General features: G+C 41.1%; 1 protein-coding gene across 1 annotated transcript in view; it reads left to right on the top strand.

The window, feature by feature from the left end:
• The first annotated feature begins 18,302 nt into the window (after positions 1–18,302).
• LOC134227043 (uncharacterized) overlaps positions 18,303–25,265 on the top strand; it is a 386,403-nt gene continuing 379,440 nt past the window's right edge. The window contains exon 1 of the mRNA XM_062708245.1: positions 18,303–19,740. The gene's annotated coding sequence lies outside the window, so the exon portion shown is untranslated. The remainder of the gene's footprint in view (positions 19,741–25,265) is intronic.

Below are 25,265 nucleotides of genomic sequence, written 5' to 3'. Positions count from 1 at the left end.
GCATTAATTTAGGTACCCCCACTCGAAAGTAGACTTCCAATCCTCTTGAAAAAATAATTCCGAACCCTTTGAAGGGAAGCTCCAGCTTTTGAATCCCTTAAAAGTAGGTTTCCGTGCCTCTTGATTAAAGGCTTCTGAGCCTCTTGTAGATAGGCTTCCGAGGCTCTTGAACGCGGTTTTAAAGGCACTTAATAGGAGGCTTCTGAACCTCTTGATAGTATGCTTCCAAGCCTCTTGAAAGAAGAATTCCAAACCTCTTGAAGCGAGGTTTCCGAGCCTCTTGAAAGGAGGCTTCCGAACCACTTGAAAACAGACTTCCTTCCGAGCAGGATTCCTAGCCTCTTAAAAGGAGGCTTACGAGCTTCTTGAAAGGAGGCAACCTAACCACTTGAAAGGAGGCTTCAAAACCTCTTGAAAACAGGGTTTCGAGCCTCTTGAAAGCCCCTTTCCGAACACCTTGGAAAAAAAGCGTCTGAGCCTGTTTAAAGGAGGCTTCAGAGCCTCTTGAAAGGAGGCTTCTGAGCCTCTTGAAAGAAGGCTTCCGAGCCTCTTGAAAGGATCTTGGAGGGAGGCTTTCGAGCCTCTTGAAGGGATCTTGAAAAGAGGCTTTCGAGCCTCTAGAAAAGAAGGCTTTTGACCCTTTTGAAAGAATGCTTTTGAGCCTCTAGAAAAGAAGGCTTTTGAGCTTCATGAAAGGAGGCTTCCAAGCCTCTTGAAAGACGGCTTCCGAGCCTCTTGGAAGGAGGCCTTTGAGCCTTTTGAAAGGAGGCTTCCGAGCCTCTTGAAAAGAGCCTCCCGAGCCTCTTGAAAAGAGCCTTCCGAGCCTTTTGGAAAGATGCTTTTCAGCCTCTTGAAAGGAGGCTTCTGAGCCTTTTGAAAAGAGGCTTCCGAGCCTCTTGAAAGGATCTTGAAGGGAGGCTTCCCAGTCTTTTGAAGGGAGGCTTCCGAGCCTCTTGAAAGGAGGCTTCCGAGCCTCTTGGAAGGAGGCCTTTGAGCCTTTTGAAAGGAGGCTTCCAAGCCTCTTAAAAGGAGCCTTCCGAGCCTCTTGGAAAGAGGCATTTCAGCCTCTTGAAAAGAGGCTTCCGAGCATCTTGAAAGGATCTGGAAAGGAGGCTTCCGAGCCTCTTGAAAGAAGGCTATTGAGCCTCTAGAAAAGGAGGCTTTTGAGCCTTTAGATAGAAGGCTTTTGAGCCTCTAGAAAAGAAGGCTTTTGAGCTTCTTGAAAGGATGCTTCCGAGCCTCTTAAAAGAAGGCCTCCCAGCTTCTTTGAAGGAGGCCTTTGAGCTTTTTTCAAGGAGGCTTCCGAGCCTCTTAGAAGGAGGCTTCCGAGCCTCTTGAAAGGAGGCTTCTGAGCCTCTTGAAAGGAGGCTTCCGAGTCTCTTGAAGGAGGCTTCCGAGCCTTTTAAAAGGAGGCTTCTGAGCCTCTCGAAGGGAGACCTCCGAGCCTCTGAAAAGGAGACTTATGAGCCTCTTGAAAGGACGCCTACGAGCCTTTGAATAGGAGGCAACCTAACTACTTGAAAGGAGGCTTCTGAAGTGCCCAGGAGAATTCCGAGCCTCTTGAAAGAAGGCTATCGAGCTGCTTGAATGAAGGCTTCCGAGAAGCGTAGAAGGATGCGTCTAATCCTCTTGCAACAAAGGAAACAAGCTTTAGTGAAAAAAAATCATTTTGTTTATTCTACGTTTTGTTCGTTTGATCTTTTGTTCCGCAGCCCATCGTACATTGTGCTGGTTGTGGAAGGCAGGATGCAATTGAGATGATTGCATTGCATATTATGTACAATATAATTTTTTGAAATAAAAAATACACAATTATCAAAACTTTATCAATGAGTTTTGATTAGAATTGTAATACGTTCGCCATTACGCATTTTTGCCCAAGGTACCCCCTAGGGCCAGCAAAGGCACCCCCAGGGGTACATGTACCCCAGGTTGAGAACCGCTGATATATATGATCGTTTGTAGTAAATTTCTAAGTAAATTTTATTGTTACAATTAAATAATTGATATCTATTATCGAGATGTAGCGCAAAGATTCAGCACAACCATTTTTTTTCCCGAAAAAATATTGTTTCTAAAGATTACAAGCAATCGTTGGCCGTTTATTTCTCATTTAGGTGTGTCATATTGCACCACCTCTAGTGTGGTTCTCTCCAGGTCCATTTGCTTGGAACAAATTTTAAATGATAAGAAAGTCAAAAAATAGTTGTTTTGAGTAGAAGATCGTTTTGGTATGTAGCTGGATCTGTGATATTTTGTGTCTGCTCGTCAAAATGATTCGGTATATTGATTTATATTGGTTGAAATGGACAACGGCGATTGTCTGTCGCGTTGGTATGGTAGCGTCAATGGAAGCTTGCCAATGACCCAGCGATTGAGTCATCTAGCAACAGTCGTATTGCCTATGCTCGGGAGAACTTTAATATCTTAGTTTGTGATAGCGATGAGTGAAAGAAGCATTGCTATAAATGCTATAGATGTTAAAAGTCTCTTCCGATCTGGGGGTTCGTCGCTTGTAGTTTATTTTCTCCTGAATCATTTGAAGTATTCTCGTATTTTGCAAATTTGTTTTTTTTACAGTTTGCAGCTAAACAGATAACACGGTTCGAAGTTACAACTGTTCATCCTCGGTAGCGTCTCACACTCGTTAAATCGATTTGTATCTGTTGTTCCCACCTAGCACGCTGTGCTTCTCACCATCTTGTGCTGTCGAATCGGAAACAAACACCATCTTAGCAGGGTTGCCGTCCGCCATTCTTCCTACATGTCCTGGCTAACGTATCATTCCAGCTTTAGCAACCTTCTGAATACTGGACTTGCCGTAGAGTTGGGCGAGTTGGGGTTTTTAGCAAAATTTCTGGAATTAGCTGCGCTATTACTTTGTAGAATATTATATACCGTGGGGCATCGAAATCCGTCCACTTAAGCACTTCAGTATATGGAAAAGCTTTTAGAAAATATGAATCGTATGCCAATAAAACTTTTTCCGTTTATGCAGGTGCACAAGGGTCTCAACTTTTGAAGTATTCCGCATTTACACGTCTAAAACTACGAAAACCATGAAAAAACAACTAATTAAATCAACACCTTCTGAAACAAAATCCGTCCACGGTGGAAGGATTTCGAATCATAGAATCAAAATCCATACAGTTATTTTTTTTTATCTAAATATTCAAATTGAATCAGATCGATTAACTAAACTACTACTGCAAATAGTTCAATACGCACCTTGAGAAACGTTCTCTTAGATTTTCATTCCGCTGATCTTACTTTATTTATTGCTATTTTAAATTTTATCACAAATACTTTTGAGGCTTTTTAAGGTCAACACGCGAGTATACCTACCTACCTGAATACCTGGTTGGCTACAGCGTCGATACACCTATGTCTGGCGTATTGTAGAGCTCCATAATCGTCGGTCTTGGGCGATGTTCCTCCTAAACTGGTTACGTAATCCGTAAAAGGCCCTATTCGCAGCAGCAATGCGTCTTTTCACTTCATGGGAAACGTCATTGTCACATGTCACAAGCGTTCCAAGGTGAACAAAATCTTGAACAATTTCGAAGGTCCTTCTTCAGTGGGTCAAAAGCATCCACTACTGCTCTGCGATCGATTCCAATTAAGTCGATGTCGTCCGCAAAGCCCAGGAGCATATGCGAAACGTATGATGATAGTGCCGTTCCTCTGCACGCCAGATCTCCTAATAGCGCCTTCGAGTGCAATGTTGAACAATAAATTCGAAAGTGCATCACCCTGCTTCAATCCGTGTAAGGTCACAAACGAGGTTGACATTTCGTCTGCAATTCGAATACTTGATTTCGAGCCATCCAGCGTTGCACGTATCAGTCTAATCAGTTTCGCCGGAAAACTATGTTCGGACATTATCTGCCACAGCTCATTTCTTTTCACTGAATCGTACGCTGCTTCGAAATCAATTAACAGATGGTGAGTCTGCAAGTTGTACTCCCAGAATTTATCAAGAATCATTCGAAGGCAAAATATCTGATACGTCGTTGATCGGCCCTCACGAAAACCTGCCTGGTATTTGCCGACGAAAGACTCCCCAAGCGGTCTCAGTTTGTTAAACAGGATACGTGACAAGATTTTGTACGCCGAGTTCAGAAGGATGACCCCTCTGTAATTGGCACACTCTAGTCTATGCCCTTTCTTATAGATTGGCCATATGAGGCCATCCCATCAGCTGGTAGGCAGTTCTTCATCCTGACATATTTTCTGAATGATGTGGTGGATTGATTGACGCAGATGCTCACTTCCTTGTTTGAGAAGCTCAACCGGGATCTCATCCTTCCCAGCAGCTTTACTGTTTTTCAGCTCGTTTAGAGCCTTCTTAACCTCGTCCAGCGTTGGGGGTTCCACAGCTTGACCGTCGCCGACTATGTCCATCCTGCTCCTTAATGCACCTTCATTTTCACCGTTCAACAAATCTTCGAAGTGCTCTTTCCACCTGGCTGCCACCATAGTCTTGTCTGTCAGCAAATTCTCCTCTCGGTCATTGCACATGGCGGGCACTGGCGCAGTCTTATGCCGCGTGTCATTGACAGTTGCGTAAAACCTCCGCATATCGTTTCTATCCATGTTCTCCTGCGTTTCAGCTATCACACTTTCTTCGTGTTCACTTTTTTCTGCGATGTATTCGTTTTTCTTCCGATCTGCGCATTAGCATCCCCGATGACAATCTTTACATCGTATGTTGGGCACTCTCCGTAGGCTTTATCAAGGCTCTCATAGCACTCATCCTTCACGTCATCAGGCTTATCATTCGTTTGGGCATAGATGCTGATTAGACTATAGTTGAAGAGTTCGCCCTTCATTCTCAACACGCAAATTCGGTCGCTTACCGTCTTCCACCGGATAACACGCTTCATATGCTTTCCGATCCTCATGTCTGCCAACTCCTCGTTCTGCTCTATCACCGCCGCTATAGTAGATTTGGTACTTGAATGAAGGGTTCGCTATGAGTTCTCCAGGTCAGGGCCACCGTATTTCCTGGATTGCTGCCACACTCACGCCGACCTTCTGCAGGTCACGTGCCTGAAGTTCAACGCGTGCGGGTTCATTCAAAGTTTCACGTTCCAAGATCCGTCTTTTCAATCGTTGTCCTTTATTCGTTGCCGGGTCTGTTGCCGTTGAATCAATCCGTTTGCTCTACTTTTGCCTTTCTTGGTAACTGCAGAATCTTCGGTAGACTAACTTACCAGGGTTGCGCTACCTACATCGCATTGAAGGGGCTGCCTTCTCGATGCTGACACGATGCAACATGATGTGCACAGTTTAGTTTAGAGTCCCTCGCTGGTACTCGAACGATGATCAGCCGCCCCTAACATGGGGAACAGACACATTAGTTCACATTTCAAAAATATTCCGACTTTTGTTTTCTCGGTTTTTACGTGTTACCTGACCATTTTGAAATAACAGCGTGATTTTTTTTAATTCGCTAAATCCTGAAACCGTCGTAAAAAAGTTGTGTAAGAAGCTACTCGGGCAAAAAACAACACCACTGTACACTAGCGCAGCTAAGTGGATGGATTCTAATATAATATTGCAACATCTAGAAAACGGCAAATTTCTATTCCTTACGGATTTCAAGAATCCAAACCAAACAGATGTTTTCAAATACACCGCCAAGCGGATTGATTCTAAAATAGGATATCTCTTCCATTATTAATAACATTCACAAAACAGGCAATTTAGGCTCAATTTGTGTCGTGTTTTGTTGTTATTCTCAATTGATAATGAACGACAGTAAACTAGAGACATGTGCATAAACCTCAATCATATATTGTTATAACAAGCCATGAAAACAAGTTTATTTCAACCTGATACAAGTGTTTAAAAATAGAATCTAAACCAGCCTTCTCGACAAGCCACGCTTATTCTTACTTTATGGTCATTGGGGATCTTGATTTTTTGCACAGCTGTGCAAGTTAAAATGCAACATCGGTTACAGTTATTTTTTTATTTAAATATTCGAATTTAATCAGATCGATTAACTAAACTACTACTGCAAATAGTTCAATACGCACCTTCAGAAACGTTCTCTTCGATTTTCATTCCGCTGATATTACTTTAATTATTGCTATTTTAAATTTTATCACAGATACTTTTACAACAACACGTAAACACGCTGTGTATCCCTAAATGGCCGGAACGAAGTTATGACAGCAACTCTCCGTGGATGCGTGGATGCGGAGGTCTGGCTAGAAGAGGAGGAAAAGTCATGGCTTGCTGCTCGCCGATTGACACACTGATGTGTGAATCTATTAACACACGTTGAAGGCACTTCACTCAAACCCCACATTTCCCTTCTTCTCTCATTAAAAACACAAAAAAATCTTCCAGCATAGGATGCAATGCTTGTTTTTCTCCTAGGTTATTTAAATGAAACGAAGGTAAACATTGGATGCAATTGAGCAACCGATTAACTAAATTGAAAACTGCACACCAAAATAAACTTGACTCAACATCATGGTTTTAATACCAGAACAATGATTCAGAGTGTGGGTTCCCAAACAGTGAGTCGCGAAAGATAAAACGTGATTCATACTTTCGTTGAATGATTAGAGTACAACGAATTTACGAAGCCAATGGCCTTCTTTTGTTTGTTAAATACAATGACAATTTTTTCCAAAAAAAACTTTCCAAATCTTACCCAAATGCAATCCAAAACTAAGCGGTGTTGAACTTCATTACTAAGAAGATTTAAGAACAACATAATAAAGATGAGGAAATACATGTTAATCCAAATTCAATCCAAATCAAATTCAGCGCAAACTCAATCCAACTCTAATTCAAATCCAATCTAAATCCAATCCAATCTAATCCAAACTCAATTCAAATGCAATTCAAATCCAATCCAATCTAATCCAATCCAAATCTAATCCAAACTCAATTCAAATTCAATCCAATGCCAATTCAATCCAAATTTAATCAAAATCCAATCCAAATCCAATTCAAATCCAATCCAAATCCAATCCAATCCAAATCCAATCCAAATCCAATCCAAATCCAATCCAAATCCAATCCAAATCCAATCCAAATCCAATCCAAATCCAATCCAAATCCAATCCAAATCCAATCCAAATCCAATCCAAATCCAATCCAAATCCAATCCAAATCCTAATCTAAATCCAATCCAATTCTAATGCAAATCCAATTCAATTCTAATGCAAATCCAAACCAAAATCCGATCCAATACAAATCCAATTAAGGTCCAATCCAAATCCAATCCAAATCCAATCCAAATCCAATCCAAATCCGTACATTTAATCCAATTTTTAGTTTCGCAGTACACTATTAACTATTTGGCATCAAGTAGTACTGCTAGCCAATAACCAAACTAATGTTACGCATATCCCTCTATGGCTACTAAGTCAGTACATTCCAAGATAAATTTCTAGATAATATATTTGGCTTTCCGAACAGCTTCGAACAGTACAGCTTTGAATATTTCTCCATTTCTCTCAGATTTCGTTATATCATAGCTCAACTGGTAGTCTCATGTACATCGCCAAGTGGTTTCATGAAATCTTAATAGCTTAATCGCTCGCTGGATTTTGAAATTTTCTAGATCGTAAACCATTTTCCGTTAGTCTTCCATACGCACCTTGTAGTTTCACAAACTACAAAACATTATTTTCGGTCACCTTTCAGACACGCCTTATAGTTTTCCAAACCACAAACCATTTCCACCGATCTTCCAGACGCGTCTTGTGATTTAGCAAACCACAAACCATTTTCCGACGGTCTTCGAGACGCGTCTTGTGATTTAGCAAACCACAAACCATTTTCCGACGGTCTTCGAGACGCGCCTTGTGATTTTACAAACCAAAACCATTTTCCGACGGTCTTCGAGACGCGCCTTGTGATTTTGCAAACCACAAACCATTTTCCGACGGTCTTCGAGACGCGTCTTGTGATTTTGTAAACCACAAACCAGCTTCCGATGGTCTTCGAGACGCGTCTTGTGATTTTGTAAACCAGAAATTATTTTTCGACGGTCTTCGAGACGCGTTCTGTGATTTTGCAAACCACAAACCAGCTTCCGATGGTCTTCGAGACGCGTCTTGTGATTTTGTAAACCAGAAATTATTTTTCGACGGTATTCGAGACGTGTCTTGTGATTTTACAAACCACAAACCATTTTTCGACGGTCTTCGAGACGCGTTCTGTGATTTTGCAAACCACAAACCATTATCCGACTATCTTCGAGACGCGTCTTGTGATTTTTAAAACCACAAATCATTTTCCGACGGTCTTCGAGACGTGTTCTGTAATTTAGTAAACCACAAGCCATTTTCCGACGGTCTTCGAGACGCGTCTTGTGATTTAGCAAACCACAAACCATTTTCCGACGGTCTTCGAGACGCGTTTTGTGATTTAACCAACCACAAACCATTTTCCGACGGTCTTCGAGACGCGTTTTGCGATTTAACCAACCACAAACCATTTTCTGACGGTTTTCGAGACGCGTCTTGTGATTTAGCAAACCACAAACCGTTTTCCGACGGTCTTTGAGACGCGCCTTGTGATTTTGCAAACTGAAATATACCGTGAGGCATCGAAATCCGTACACTTAAGCACCTTAGTATATGAAAAAGTCATTAGAAAATAGGAATCGAATGTAAATAAAACGTTAGTCACTGACACAGGAGGATGAAGGCTTCTAGTTTTGAAGTGTTTCACATTTACTCATTAAAAACTACGAAAAACATGATAAAATAATGGATAAAATCTACTACTCCTGACTCGAAATCCGTCCACCGTGGACGGATTTCGAATCAAAGGATCAAAATCCGTACAGCTATTTTTTAACTAAATATTTAAATTGAAGCAGTCTGATTGACTAAACTACCACTGTAGATAGTTCGATACGCACCTTGAGAAGCGATCCCTTCGATTTGTATTCCGCTTATCTTATGTAATGATTCGCAATTAGCAATTAAAACACAGTTACTTTCGGTTCAATTATGCTCTACCCGAAAACAAAATGGCGGCAAAAACTTCGCGATTGATGGGTGGCGATTTTTGCTGTTTTAATTTCAAAGCCTTTTTTCCATTTCTTTGCCCTAGAAGCTTACTGCCAAGTATCTGAACAGGATAAGATAAATTATTTCTACATTAATTACCTTTAACACCCTTTAATTCATTGTAATCTCATGAGGTGGACGGATTTCGGTGCTGTACGGATTTCGGTCCCGCACGGTATCACTCGTCACAATTGACCCAATTGATTTTAACTCACCTCATGAAATCAGCGACAGGATCCAAAAAATAGACTGGCAGGATCGCCAAAATGTGTAGCCCTAAATGGCCGGAACGAAGTTATGACAGCGACTCTCCGTGGATGCGTGTGCACGCCGCGGAGGTCTGACTAGAAGAGGAGGAAAAGTCATGGCTTGCTGCTCGCCGATTGACACACTGATGTGTGAATCTATTAACACACGTTGAAGGCACTTTACTCAAACCCCACACACGCGACCATATAGCACCCGAAACTTCGCGTTTGATGGAGAGTGATTTGTTTTTTATTTTTGTTATTTTCAAAGCCTACTTTCCATTTCGATGACCAAAAGGCTTGGTGTCGATCATATGAACAAGATGAGATAAATAATTCATAAATTAATTGTCTTAAGCCCGTTTAAATTTATTGATATATCGTAAGGTGGACGGATTTCGGTGCTGTACGGGTTTCGGTCCCCCACGGTAGCAGTATTCCTTAAATAAAATGTTTTTTTTATAAAATGCCCCACCCTATTTTTTGATAGCACCATAATGATGGCCTTACTATTGCGTACCATTTAGTAGAAAAACATGTTTTTCTAAAAAAAATATAGTTTGGCGATAAAGGCATCTTCCTGCGTAAATCTATATCCTGGACCATAGTGCATTGTTTTCTATTGAAAATTTACCAGATCTGACTATGGGCTCAGAAGTTATCGCCCAAACACATTTCTTTAATCAGAAAACGCGCGCAACAATTATTGTTTTCTGTGTAAAATGAGCCAGAGTGAATTATGGGCTCAGATGTTACGGCCAAAATGCAATATTCGCAAAATGCAAAATTCGTCTAAGTAATTTACTTATTTTACGGTCACCGATTTATTGCAACAAGTTACATTTGATGTGTAATGTTCCATTGCTTTGTATAGATCGGACCACGATCTTGAAAGTCATAGCTAAACATAATTGGTGGAATTAAATGAAGAGTACTAAACTCGTCTTAGACGGTTGTTATAGCTAAACTATTATTTTTCAAACTTGAACTGCGTTTTTCGAGCACGACCAAATTGAGATCTGAGTAGGCTTTACTGTTTATTGAATATTGAAAAAAGGTGAATTCGCAACTAGGAGAATCTGAATAGATGATCAAATGTTATCGACAAATATAGATTGTAGATTTTCTCCAGTCACGCCTTCTTAGCAGCTTCAATGTTCATGGACAGTTAGTGAGCCTTTTCCAACTGCGTTTATTTATCTTATTTTTTTCAAGTATTATTATTCATAACTCTTATTGGAATATAATTCTGTGGGTATAGTTAAAATGTTGCAATATAATTCACACAGTGACTTGATTATTATTGATATTGGTAATGTAGGTCTCTGTTTATTTAACCCATTAATTGTTCACTCCAATTTAAATAAGCCACCGCAAATTTATTTAAAAAAACAAATTTCGGTTGCACGGATGATTGAATTTTGAACCAATTATAGGAAAATTGAACATAAACAGTGTAAGCGATTATTATCCTATTTTTTTTATAAATTAGAATGTCAGTTGTAGAAGATGACGAGTTCTGCTTAAACCAGAGTAGTTCAAAATATCTCTAGTAGTTTTCGGCTTAACCCACATTAATCGACTAATGGCTTCTCATCCTCATATGCAACTGTGAATAGGCGTTTGAGCTCATTCTCATGTAGCACGATTATCGTTAAACGAATTTCTATTTTTCTTCACTTTTACTAATATTCGCTTATGGTAAAGAAGACCCAAATGAAAATTTGAATGGGATATAGTTTGAAAGCCCTGAACTTCCCCTCATGCAATTCACCCCGGCAGGGCGGCCTTACCTTCGGATTTCGGATGGACAAAATGAGAAAAAGGAAAAATATTTGCAAGTTTAAAACTTATATTCTATCTGACCTTCTCTGCTTCTCCTCACTACGGCACTGGTCGACTCACTGCTCTCGTTGGGTCCCCTTCGTCGACGACAGCACGGCAGCAGCAGGCTAACTGGTCTCCGCTTTCTTCCTTTTTTTCGCCTTATTCCTCTATTTTTCTTCGTCTCTTCTTCTTCACACTTTCGACTTTTTCATTCTCTTCTTCCTGCTTTCGGGCTTTAGGGACTGCCTCCGGCAGCCGTCCTTGACTTTTAGCTAGGGGGAAGAGCAAGCTCCTTTATCGGATCCGCCTAGCGACGCTGGTGTACAACACCGAACCGACTACTCGTCGTAGTAGATTCCACAGAATTCTGCCCCAGACAGTACGCCCCTTCGCACTGCCTGGCTTCGTCCTTCTTGACTATTAACTGCGGGGGTGAGGAACTATACTGGCTGAGTCCTCACAGTAAGGACGGCGGGTGTTCTTGGGATCTTTTACTAGACCGCCGGGAAGCGAAAATTCCTTTGCGTTTAGCTTCCCACTATGGCGGCGATCCAACACCCTTTTGAACTGCACCTTCACAGCTCTTAACATTCCCGAACCACGGCACTTTCGGGGGAACCCCAAATTTTCCACTCCCGACGACGCTGGGAATTAACCATCCAGCTGACGCACGCAACTCTAAAAACTCGCTCTAAAAATTCGCTTATCCGTGGCTTGTAACTTTCTTTTTTTCAAGTCATCGGCCAGAGCAAAAACAAATAATCGCCATCGCTCCTACCACCGTACTCGACTGTTATGCTGCTTGTGTTGATGTCGCTTTTTAGCCTACAGGAGGAGCTCTGGCGCTATGACTTTATTTTAAAATCTAACTTAACGGACACTATAATTTATAAGCAACAAATTAAAACGCTAAACAACAAAATCTAAGCAAACTTTAATTGAAAAACAAACGAATTAAAATATTTACAAATCCACGGTGGTGTTGCGTATTGCCATTAAAACAAAAACAAAAGCATAGTGGGTAGCCAGTTAAAGCGACTCACAAACTACCCAAAACACACTCGGCGACAAGACTAAACAAAGCGGGTTAATTGTAACTCGCAGATTACAAGTTTGTCACAATTCTTTATTCATTTGTCATAAGACGAGTTTGTACTATTCCTTTTAATTTGAGTCAAGTACTGTCAAAGGTACAATAAAGTAGTGGAATTAATTGGAATAGTACAAACTCGTATTATGACAAGTGAATACATTCCACTAAAAGCTTAAAATAATGTTAATAATGTTCATATCGACATAATAATCAATTACAATCAAATGTGTGAGCTTTGACATCAAGATACTCTTTATCAAGTAATAAAGCTATTAAGGCTACATTTAATATGCTCTCAAAATGGTTTTAAATGCATTCCTAATACTTTGAAAGTACTATCAATTTTGCACAGTGTCCGAAACAATAAATAATTTAAATTTATCACTAATTGTGGCTTTCAATGTATCAAAAATGAACGGCTTCTGATTAATTATTACGCGAAATTTGAGCAACTCCTCCTAACATTGACCAAATGCTATAATTTTTTCACAGCTCAAAGCCGTAAGTATGCCAAGTGATCTGTACTGGTCAAAATCTCAACATTTTATCACAATTTCAGAATGTTTGGAATTCAAGTTGCGTCAATATGGAGACGCTCGATCCCTCATTCGATACCCTACAAAAGTTTGATGGAAAAAAAGTATAGGGCAAACCATCCGATAGTCGTTGGTGTTCCTATAGTTGCGGTAGTACAGTGTGCGACGTGCGTTAAATCTACAAATCAAACACAGCAACCCATTAAGTCTAATTATAAAACGTTATGTCAACAAACGAAACAAGTGAAAACAGCATTGATTATCTTCAAGAACTGGTAAATATCTAGAAAATATCTCACTAAATTTTCATCTGTGTACCAATAGTTGTGTTAGTGTTCCTATTGTTGCGAGTCCCGTAAATAAACAATGGGATTCGCAACTATAGGAACATGAATTTAAAAATACCGCAACTATTGGAACAGTGTACCAATAATTGGAGTTGATATTTTAGGATGGAATTCATGAAATACATGCGACGGATGCATTTTTCCAATAAATTAGATGGGGAACGCTTTCGAATGTATATCCAAGGTAAGCGAAATAAAATTTCGTTTAATTCTAGGAAAATAAACAGTGTTAGCATCCTCTACTTTTATCAAAGCAAGTTCTTGGAGAGGGAAAGCCTTCCGGATTTTCTATCCTGGCGCTCTTCCCAATGTTTAAATTCCCTAGTTTGTCCTTTCGTGACAGTTGACACTTGACGAACGCCCCTCAGTCGTGCACCATACCAATTCTCGATTCGGCACTTATTGCTAATCCACCGCGGTGGGAATATTGCAACCACTCATAAATTGCAACTCCTTACCATACATAGCATGAGTCTGCCCCTTGGATCGGTTACCTAATTACAGTTTCCTTTATTTAATTACCATACCAGCAAATTATTACCCTTTGGTGTGTGCTTGTCGTGCTCACGGAAGAAATGCTATGCCAAGGTGGAGCTTAAAGAAATCGTCGTGCTGCGATAGTCGTAAGCTTCTGCAGCCCCAATCTAATCCGGATTGAATTGCGGCACGTGGAATTGTGCAAATTAGTTCTTAAAAGATTGGAAATCGAAGATAAATACTGATGTTTATTTCGTAAGGTAACGGGATGTACGAAGCTAGAAACAATCTATCATCGCGAACGAATGATCGCTCTTTTAATTTCAGTTTGGGGTTCGACTGAAGTGTGACGATTCATACAAAATTTTACAAAAAGTGTGATATAGTGAGGAGTGTGGTTGAAAATGGTTTTTGCCTTACGTAATTGATGGATCTTCCCTTAGATGTTTCCTTTGAAAAGACGAATGGGCGTAACAACTTTTACGTAAAATAAGATTGCAAGCTTGACTAACCCGGTAGGACTATTTGTGATTTGCATCTAAATCGGATTAAATGGGCTCGAATTTGATTGAATAAGCCACAGCTTTAAACACTCGATGTTTAACGATCTGCCAGCAGTAAAATCATCTAAGCGCAGCTTCTGCAGTTATCTTCAAAAATTGCGCAATTAAATGACCCCTCCTTTTATATTAATCTTCCTCGATATCAGGTTCTCATTCTGCTGAACGCGATACATTTTCCTATTTCGGGTGTAGGCAGGGAGAATGAGCTGCAGACATCGCTAAAGAATTTCATTCAAAATTAATGCAGCGCAAAACCAATACCCTCGAAGGATGTTTATGGCTTCTACTATCCATCTTTCCACCGGGTGTTTTTTTTTATTTGCGAATTTTATTTTTACTTTACAGCTTCAGAACCTTTGCCTTTTTCTACCATAACTGTTTCATATTACAGCGGTGGCACCCTCACTCGGAAGCGGAATTAGCTGGTAATTGAAGTGCGGTTCGAGAAGTTTTTGCGAACAGGTGTCAAAAGTGGTTAGATATTTCACAAATGTAAGAAGAGAAGGTTTATAATTAGCTTAGCTTTAGCTTAGCTTTAGCTTAGCTTTAGCTTAGCTTTAGCTTAGCTTAGCTTAGCTTAGCTAGCTTTTTGCTTAGCTTTAGCTTAGCTTAGCTTGCTAGCTTAGCTTAGCTTTAGCTAGCTTTAGCTTAGCTTTTTAGCTTAGCTTTATTTAGTTTAGCTAGCTTTAGCTAGTTTAGCTTAGTTTAGCTTTAGCTTAGCTTTTAGCTTAGTTTTAGCTTAGCTTTTAGCTAGCTTTTAGTTAGCTAGTGAAGTTTTAGCTTAGCTTTAGCGGTTAGCGAAGTGAGCTAGTTTCTTAGCTTTTAGCTTAGTTTTAGTTTCCCCCACCCCAGTTCTGTCCACCACTGTTCCAGCCCCACCCAGCCCCACTCCCAGCCCCAGTTCTGTTCCACTCCCCACTCCCCACCCAGCCCACCACCTGTTCCTGTTCACCCCACCTGTTCCCTGTTCACCTCCCCACCAGCCCCACCAGCTCCCTGTTCCACTCCAGCCCCCCAGCCCACCTCACCTGTTCACCCTGTTCCACCCCATCTGCTCCTGTTCCAGCCCCAGCTGCTCCCACCCAGCTCCCAGCTCACCTGTTCACCAGCTCCCAGCCCCACCTGTTCCCAGCCCCAGCCTCACTGTTCCCACCCCAGCCCCACCCCACCCCCAGCCTGTTCAGCCTCCCACCCCACTCAGCCCCAGCTCACCCCAGCCCAGCCCCAGCCCTGTTCACCAGCCCCAGCCTCCAGCCCCAGCTCCACCCCTGTTCCCAGCCTCACCCCAGCCCCAGCCTCACTCAGCCTCAGCCCAGCTCCTGTTCAGCCACTCCACCTGTTCCACCTGTTCCCAGCCCCAGCCTGTTCCACCAGCCCCACCCCACCCCAGCTCCCACCCTGTTCCAGCCCCACCCTGTTCCCAGCCCCACCTGTTCCTGCACCTGTTCCCCACCCACCTGTTCCCAGCCCCTGTTCCCTGTTCCACCCACCCCACTCCAGCCCCACCTGTTCCTGTTCCACCCCACCACCTGTTCCCACCCCTGCACCTGTTCCACCCCACTGTTCCTGTTCCCACCACCAGCTGTTCCCACCACCCCAGCCCAGCCCAGCCCCACCCTGTTCCCAGCCCTGTTCAGCCCCACTCCAGCTGTTCCACCTGTTCCCAGCCACCTGCCCTGTTCAGCTCCCACCCACCCCTGTTCACCACCTGTTCCTGTTCCCAGCCCCACCCCACCACCCCAGCCCTGTTCCACTGTTCAGCCCCACCCTGTTCACCCTGTTCACCTGTTCCAGCCCCACCTCCCTGTTCAGCCCCACCCCACCCACCTGTTCCTGTTCCCCAGCCCCACTCCAGCCCACCCCACCCCCACCTGTTCCTCCCCCAGCCCAGCCCTGTTCCACCACCTGTTCCACCCACTGTTCCCTGTTCCCAGCCCCACCTGTTCTGTTCCCACCTGTTCCACCCCAGCCCAGCCACCAGCCCTGTTCCCCCTGTTCCCACCCAGCCCCTGTTCTGTTCTCACCCTGTTCCACCACCCCACCCCAGCCCCACCCCAGCTCCACCCCACTGTTCCCACCCCACCACTCAGCCCCACTCCTGTTCTCCACCCCAGCCCCTGTTCCCACCCCAGCTGTTCCCCAGCCCACCCCACCTGTTCCCAGCCCAGCCCCATCCTGTCCCACCTGTTCCCACTCCAGCTCCTGTTCCCAGCCCTGCCCCACTCCACCCCACTCCAGCCCCAGCCCACCCCAGCCCACTCCCCTGTTCCACTCAGCCCTCACTCCCCACTCCAGCCTCAGCCCAGCCCCTGCCTCCAGCCTCCCAGCTCACCCCCACTCAGCCACTTATTAGCACTTTAGCTTAGCTTTAGCTTAGCTTTAGCTTAGCTTTTTTAGCTTATCTTTTAGCTTAGCTTTAGCTTAGCTTTAGCTTAGCTTTAGCTTAGCTTTAGCTTAGCTTTAGCTTAGCTTTAGCTTAGCTTTAGCTTAGCTTTAGCTTAGCTTTAGCTTAGCTTTAGCTTAGCTTTAGCTTAGCTTTAGCTTAGCTTTAGCTTAGCTTCAGCATTGTTTTTGAACTCTGCTCTCGCGAATTGACGTTTTTTGTTACGCTCAAGTCTTTTTTTCATGGTTCTACGGGCCATCGTAATGTAGATACATAATATTCATAATCGATGTTACGGTGATTATTTGGCGTTTCAGTCTATATTGTGAATGTAAAACAACTACACCTGATTCTGTTATTATCGGATTTTTTTACACTGCCGTGTAAAAAAATCCCATACAAAATTTTTGCAAAGTGGTTCCATTTTGCATGATTCGTCGAGAAATCAAAACTTTTTTACACGAATTTTCGAATTTTGAACTGAAAACTGTTTTACACGGAACGCATCCCCGTGTAAAAAAGAATCGGTGTATGTGTTTTCTTTCTCCAACGTTTCGATCCTTATTGGATCTTTTTCAAGGACTTGAAATTTTGATTGTTTTTTCGTCAAGTATAGTTTTATTACTTTTAACCGTCATTCCTTGTTTCGTTTTTCGTTCCTTTTCTTCCAAAAACTTTAAATTTAAAATCAAATTTTAAATTTGTCAGAATTCGGACCGCTAATTATTTTGATTTCAAAGTTTTTCGGAAAAAAGGGACGAAAAACGAAACAAGGAATGACGGTTAAAAATTATAAACGCCAAATAATCACCGAAAAGTACATTGCTAACAGTCGACATAATTCAAATAATCGATGTTAGTTCGCTAAAGTTTTGTGTCATTCATTTTATTTTTTTCATTTATTTAGTCTACATCTAAACAGATAACACTGAATCAACAATTTGCCGCCACAATACACGGTTCGAGGCCGCATCTCTCCATCCTCGAATACGCCCCACGCTCGCCAAGTTGTTTTGCACCTGGTCTGCCCATCTCGCTCGCTGCGCTCCACGCCGTCTCGTACCTGCCGGATCGGAAGCGAACACCATCTTTGCAGGGTTGCTGTCCGGCATTCTTGCAACATGTCCTGCTCATCGTACCTTTCCGTCTTTAGTTAGTGTCATATTTCCTTAGTTACAAGTGCGCGGATTCGAGTGTTCATAAAAGTATCATCGTGTGATATACGAATGCAAAAATTCGCAGTTAAAAAATGTGAAAATACCTAATGAACACTGCGAGCCGGCAATGTCCCAGTGGGAAGAAGAAGAAGAAGATGGGAAGTAAAGACTCAATTATACTGCCAAATTTCATCCTAGAAAAATCACTTATAAATTTTTCCCACAAAAATGTCGAAGAAATTTAAATTTTCGTTTTCTTATTCATCTATCACAAAACTTTTTCCACACTTTCGTCGGAATTTCATGTTAAGAAAATTTTGAAAATCTCTTCGAGAATTTCTTTTTTTACATGAGATTTTTTGACCGGAATTTGGCTACGTAATTTCAATTTGACTGACCAAGTTTCGAACCAAGCCGTCTCTTGCACATGTCCTACCGCTGAGCTGCGGTAGGCTTCATAGAACTACCCAGGCATCGTTTTCCTCATGATAAAACATGTTCTCCATACGTAACTCCTGCTCGTATGTGTAACGCCTAGTGGGCTCCCTTACACGCTATCCCAGCCCCATTCTTCTTTCCCCATGCTCTAAATTCGACTCCATTCAACAAAAGACGTTACCGTAGGCTCTCGATAAGGGTTAGCACAACATTCCTCCGTTCCGTATTCACCCATTTTACGTTTTCCCACCTCACCTTTGCTTCACTGACACTGCATCCATCACAACAACGTCACCGATTCTGCCGTTGTCGTATCACCTGCTGCAATTTTCTCATTCTTCTCATCCCAATTGGAAAACCCAAAAAAAAACCTTTCTCACCGAACAGAACGACACTCGCCAGCTGATTCCATTGGGCAGCAATCGGCCACCAGCCAACCAACCAACCACTCATTCTCTCATTCTCTCGCTCACGTTCGGAAAACTCGCATTTCCCATCGCCCAGGCTCGCACGTATTGCTCTATGTCGACTTTTTGGTCCTCGCTGCTGGGTGCCGTGTCTAGCTTTGGTTAGGTGTTTCCATCCTGCCGCAGGACTTCAGTTTGCTACCGTTCGCGTTCGGTTCCGGTTCGGGTTTCAGCAGTGTGTCCGCGAGGGATCTTCTTTGCGAATCGAATGGACCTACAGTACTGATTGGAGCAGTTCAACTTCAGCAGATTGCCTCCAGGAGGAGGTGTACATAATCCGACTCATCGAACGGTTCAGAAGCGAAAATTCGCGAGTGGGTGGAAAATTCTGCGGTGCCGGATTTATCCGCGGGGGAACAAATGTGAAAATTTTTCAAACGGAGGCTGACAGCCAAGATGACGGTGTGATGACGATGATTTTCGACCCAACATTGTAGTGATGGAGTGTTGATGTGGGATTTCGGGCATCGGTACGATGTGGCGACTATAAGGAAAGACCTTGAATTTATGTGAGTCTGTTTTTGCCTACGTAGCATTGTGATGAAATTTTGCGGAGATTTTCCACGGCAGAGAAGGCCGGAGGCTGGGAAGGATGGCGTCGGCAGGGTGTGATCATATGAGCAATGTGGTGCGATGTGGTGTTTGTAGTGAGAAGAAAATCCTGCAGCGAAGTGACGTCTACGAAGCGGTGCCATGAAGAACATCAACCAACAACAAGAATAATAATAGTTCCTGAACGGGTGAAAATCTTGCCAAGTTCGGCAGCATAGCAGTAGTTGCAAGCATAATAGTGCAGGAAGTGCGCGAGTGTATCACACAAGACCGAGAATAAGATCCAAAACATACGACGAAGGACGACGGCTGGCTGCCACACATAAGACGAAGACGTCAGTCGTCATCCTCGGTGATGGTGGTGGCGGCTGCTTGATGCGGATTATACTGCAATAAAAAGGAAAAATATAGTGTGTTCCCCAGTGTGTGTATTTTGGCTTTGGAACCGAAAGTGCGAACCGCGATACCCTCGGGGAGAGACCGCGGACAGCGGGAGCGGGTTCGAGACGAAAAGAAGCAGGAAGACACGAGGCAGCACAATCACCCGGTGCTGTGCTATGCTGTGTGCTGGTGTTTCCGGATGTCCTGAAAAAGCATAAAGGCTGGTGGGTTTTATGATGTTGTTTTTGTAGCTTCCGTGAAGGGAATTTTGATTTGTGTGTGTTTTTGTTTTGTTTTAATCGTCATGTGATGGAGGCACCACGGAAGAACGATGGGAAGCATTGACGTTCATTGCAAGCCAAGTTCGAGGTTTCGTGTTTTTTACATGTTTATTTGGCGATTGAGACGGGGTCATATTTGGCATCGACTGTGCAAAATTTCCCAAAACGTTTGGAATAAAAATGAGTGCATTGTACTGTAGAACAATTGAGTAAAGGAGCATTTCGTCATGCGATATACCTAGATCATAGAAAAAAATATTTATATTGAAATTTAATACGTCCCTTTAACAAATATTTAGATGGCAAATGCTCATAAATTTTCGTAGCAATAATCCCAATAGAATGTAGCCATTGTCGATTTCAATGGATCAACACAATTCTATTTCACGGTCCGGTGTCCCTCCGAAATAACCTGAACGACCGTAAAAGTGGGCAATTCATGAAACTTATCATAAAAAAGTGCGTTTTTTTAGTTTTCCATTTCTAACGCTGAGTAACAAATGATTGAGGTGACCCATTTTGATGGACCTGGGTGGCCATCGGAGGTCCTCCCGAGGATCCGGAACATCCGTAATAGTGGTCAATTTAGAGAACTCATCCTAGAAGAGTGAGGTTTTCGCAAAACTTTTCATTCTCGTACCGTCGTCGGGGTGACAATGGGTCAAATGGGGGTGAGAATGAGTCACTGTTTCAAGTACTTAGAATGCTTGTAGAATAAATTGAATGTATCTGAGGGCAATAAGACTAAATATAAAAGACCTTTTTGAACCATTTTGCTATCCGACCTCAAAGCTGCCGGTGAGAGCGATGACCCATTCTCACCCCCCAGACCCATTGTCACCCCCGATGGCGGTCCTTTGAGTAACAACCCGAGCAAAGTCTGAAAACATGAGAACATATAGGGAACATATTTTGATTTTTATATCAAACTGAAAGGATAATTTGTTTTCAAATTTGAATCATCATGATTGATGACATATTTTAAACTCATTTTGCAGTAGATTTCTAAACTGTATGATCTGACATCAATCTGTGTACTTATTTTGTTATCGAAACCAATATCAAATTTAGTTTTCGATTTGCTCTCTAGCAGGAATAGTTTTCGATTTGATGTCACAGTAATAATTTTCTGCTATACATTTTGACCTGGGTGACCCTCCACACGCAAAATAAAGCGTTCATGAATTCGTGAACTAACGAGTTCACGGTGTATTTTTTCGTGAACAACAGTCACGGATTCGGGAATACAGGAACGTTCTGGAAAACGTGACTGGTGTTCCCGAATTCATGAATTAAATTACGGTGTATTTTTGCTGGTTCACGAATTCGGGAACGCATTTTTTTGCGTGAGAAGATCCGGAATGTACGTAAAAGTGATCAATTCATTAAACTCACCATAGAAGAACGCGGTAAATGAACAAATTATAAGTAAGAAACAATAAGTTTTACATCTACTTCCATTGACTCCTGGTCCATATATTTTTTCTAATCTTTTCTAAGATCAACTGATCCATAAATTAAACAGCGTTTCAAAACCAGCGAACTGGTATTTTAAACGTATCCGTGCCGTGCACTCTGTGTATTCTGGCTGTTGGCAAGCGGAAGCCACGTAAAATACCTTATGGTACTGACAGTTCAATATATTTGATTGTGGACATATTTCCCGATTGCTTTGATTGATATTAATGTAACTATCAGTGTTGTGCTTCGCATTAGGCCTACTTCGATGGTTTTGAAGCCACTGAATATTTGCAATATACTAAATCTAAATGGAAAGTGCTGTTTCACTGCCACACACTTTCGTTCATGTGTGTTCTTTTTTGTGTTCGTGTGTGTTCTTTTTTGGATAGTGTAGAGGTATTTCTTGAACCTCAGAGGGTTAGGGACAACCCAAGTAATCAAAAGTTCCTTCAAGAGTACGTTCTTCGCTTAAGCAGCTCAGTGAACCTGATTAAGCGAAAAATGTACTCTTAAATAAACTTTTGGCTACTTGGGAATCCTTACGGAATCAAAATTTGGAAGTACTCGCGTTTTTAAGGGCACACCACTTAATACGGAAGCAACGCACAACTGACATTTTTATTATTCTACGTATGCTGTGTCGCAGTAAAGTTGAAATAATAAAAACGACAGTTGTGCATTGCTTTCATATTGAGTGGTGTACCCTTGAAAACGTGAGTAATTTTAAATTTGGATTCCTTAAGAGTTGTTCTCAATGCTCAAGTTCAACAATTAGCTCCTGTTCCTTATGCTATGTGGTAAATGTTGGTTCCTTATGTTGGTGGTAAATGTATTGGTATTGCGGATAATACTCTCAAAAACTCCACATCCAAAAATTAAATGTACAGGTTGTGTAGGGTTTTAATAAATACAAAAAATAGGTTTTTTACGGACATTATGTAAAACTAATGCTAAATTGGAAGATTTCAAAACATTGATTGTACAGAAATATTACAAATGTGTATACGCCAAAATGTTATTCAGACATTGCAGGCTTCTAATACAAAAATGTATTTAAATCCGTCATGCGTTAGTTTGACGCATGATTTAAAAATATTCTTTTTTTTTACTAATTTCATTTGCTAATTATCTAATACATGCATTTATCTCTTAGCCTAAGTGTTCCGTGTTTTCTTAACACTATCATCCTTATTTGCTATGTTACATTTTTAGTTGTTATTATTAATACATTTCAATTGCCTCTGGTTCAACCATGTAAACTTGCTAAAAACAACTAAACTTAACCTAATTTATACTAAGGGTATAAGGAACTAATCATTGCAACAGAATATTGCAGCGATTTTTGTCTAAAATTGGAAATTATTTTGTAGGACATATGTTGCAATGTTTCAATATTAGGAATTCTATGAAGTTCATTGGTAATATACCACGAAGGCAACTTCAGAATCATTTTCAAAATTATATTTTGAATCCTCTGAAGTGCCTTCTTTCTGGTATTGCAGCAACTAGTCCATATTGGCACAGCATACAACATGGCAGGTCTAAAAATTTGTTTGAAAATTAAAAGTTTGTTCGTAAGACAATGTTTTGATTTTCTGTTTATAAGTGGATATAAGTCGAGTAAGTTGAATCAAATTCGTAGCTCCTAATAACTGATGAGCCATGGCGAAAACTAAATTTCTCATCAGCAAAAATAGAATTGTCATTAATATGATTCTATTTAAAATAATCTTTTCAATTAGTTTGTTTATTGAAGAAAACAAACTGATTGGGCGATAACTAGAAGCATCAGCTGAATTTTTGTCCGGCTTCAAAATTGGAACAACTTTGGCGTTTTTCCATTTATCTGGGAAGTATGCCAATTGATACATTTGTTAAATAAATTAACCAAAAAGGATAAAGTATGTATGTAGAAAATCCCATCATCATATTTTTGGTTTCATATTTTTAAATTTCCTAGTAATAGATCTCACTTCATCCAAATTAGTTCCCAACGAAGAGATATTTCAAACATCACAGGAAGGTGATCAGAGTCAAAGTCAGCATGAGTTTACCAATGGGCCACACAGCTGACTTGAATCCGTTAAAACTAAATCAATTGTAGAAGGATTTCGACTGGAAGAAAAACAAGTTGGTCCATTGAGATATTGAATAGTTAATATCACGCAGAACAATCTTCAAATAAAGTTTTACAATTGGAATCGCTTTGAGCATTATTCCATGAACGGTGTTTGGCATTAAAGTCACCAATTATGAAAAAATGGATTTGTTGCGAGTTAGAATTTGAAAATCAGCTCTCAACCCTACCGTAATCTAAAAAAGTGACGTATACGCCATTTTTCAAAAATGGTGTTTACGAGTACTACTCATCAAGCTCTTTAACAGAAAAATGTAAAACATGCATGTTATAAAATTGCGGTTATGTCACTTTTCCAGATTAGAACAAATCAGTTCTTCTATCCAGTATTTCGCACTTTTATTATTTATTTTTTCAAGTTGAAGAATTGGATAACCACAAATATTATTATGGAATCGAACCCCTTTTGCTTCTCAAATGACCGACGGTCAAAACTCTTGCGCGTTCTTGACGGACACTTATTTGAATTCAACGGACACAAAGAACGCAGATACAGCCACTAGACCGTTGAACTGAAACCGTCGAATACAATTATAGTCTAATGTTTGTCAAGGTCCAGACCGTCCGTTAAGGTGGTTATACAACAAAGCCACAAATCGGCCATCTTGGAAACCACGTATTTTTTTCGCGTGATTTTCTAGAGCACGAATTGAGAGAACCACAACGCCCACGGGTATGAAACATCCGTAGATCGTTTGCCTACTTATGCTAAACAATCGACTTTAATTTCAGCATTGTACGAAAGTTATTACGCTAGGTTTGAACTTTTGATAATACGAGTAGAAAACCGAGTGGTCAATTTAAAATTCACCACATGGCTTAATTGTATAATCACCTTAACTCCATTCAGGCCGTCTGAGTATACGAACATATGTAAATCATGCAAGGCTACAGTGAATTTCATCACCCAGTAATAGCACCTACATATACGATTCATGTTTAATTCAGTACTATAAATCTTCTTCTACTTCTTCTACTTCTTCTTATTCTACTTCTTCTTCTTCTTCTATCTATCTTCTTTTTCTTCTATCTTCTATATATAAAAATGAGTTTGCATTTCATTTGAGGCAATACAACTCACGAACGGGCTGACCGATTTGCAAGATTCACTCACCAATCGAATCGTTTTGGATTCTACTGTGTTAATGTATATGATAAATTAGATCATTTTGCCGGGAAAATTGAACAAATGTCAAAATGCTACATTTCCTTGAATTCTGAAGAACTGAAATCGATCTAGAGGGTGACGACTAAACGACTGACATTTAGGACGAAGAAAAAACAATCTGAGCAGGATCGGGCAAGTTCGGCTAGTAAACAATAAATTCTGCATATTTTAAAGCATTATATATAAACTCTTTGTGATTAAAACTCTTTGTAATAAAAACAGAAATTGCGGAAGTTCGAAAGTTTTCTGTACAATTTCACAATCACACTCAGTCCAAGGTCTCAGATTCCAAGTGTCGACCGAATTTTACTGGTATCAGATACGATTGCATTCCTCTGCAACAGACAAGGACAGATAAAAACGAAGCACTTTCCCGGATCACGGTGGCGTAGTCTAAGCCAAAACCATAAATGAAAAAAAAACATGTCATTACTGATACGCGGTACACTTCGATCCTCCATTTAGACGATGTATTCACCCATAAAACGCAGAAAAGGATAGACAAAAATGTGATGTGAAGACAAGGATTTACTTTTTATCTCAAACATAATCAGAGTGGCAATCATTCGATTGCAGAAAAGAAATTTTTATTTTCATGCCATTTTTTTCTGGACGAAATAATGAACTACATTTAAACGCAACACTTCCAAAAATCGAGTAATCATACGGTACCATAATCCGGTATCCAGCCTATTAGCCAGG

The sequence above is a fragment of the Armigeres subalbatus genome, chromosome 3, assembly GCF_024139115.2.
Source record: "Armigeres subalbatus isolate Guangzhou_Male chromosome 3, GZ_Asu_2, whole genome shotgun sequence".
Taxonomy (NCBI): domain Eukaryota; kingdom Metazoa; phylum Arthropoda; class Insecta; order Diptera; family Culicidae; genus Armigeres; species Armigeres subalbatus.
This window is presented reverse-complemented; position numbering and strand designations above follow the sequence as displayed.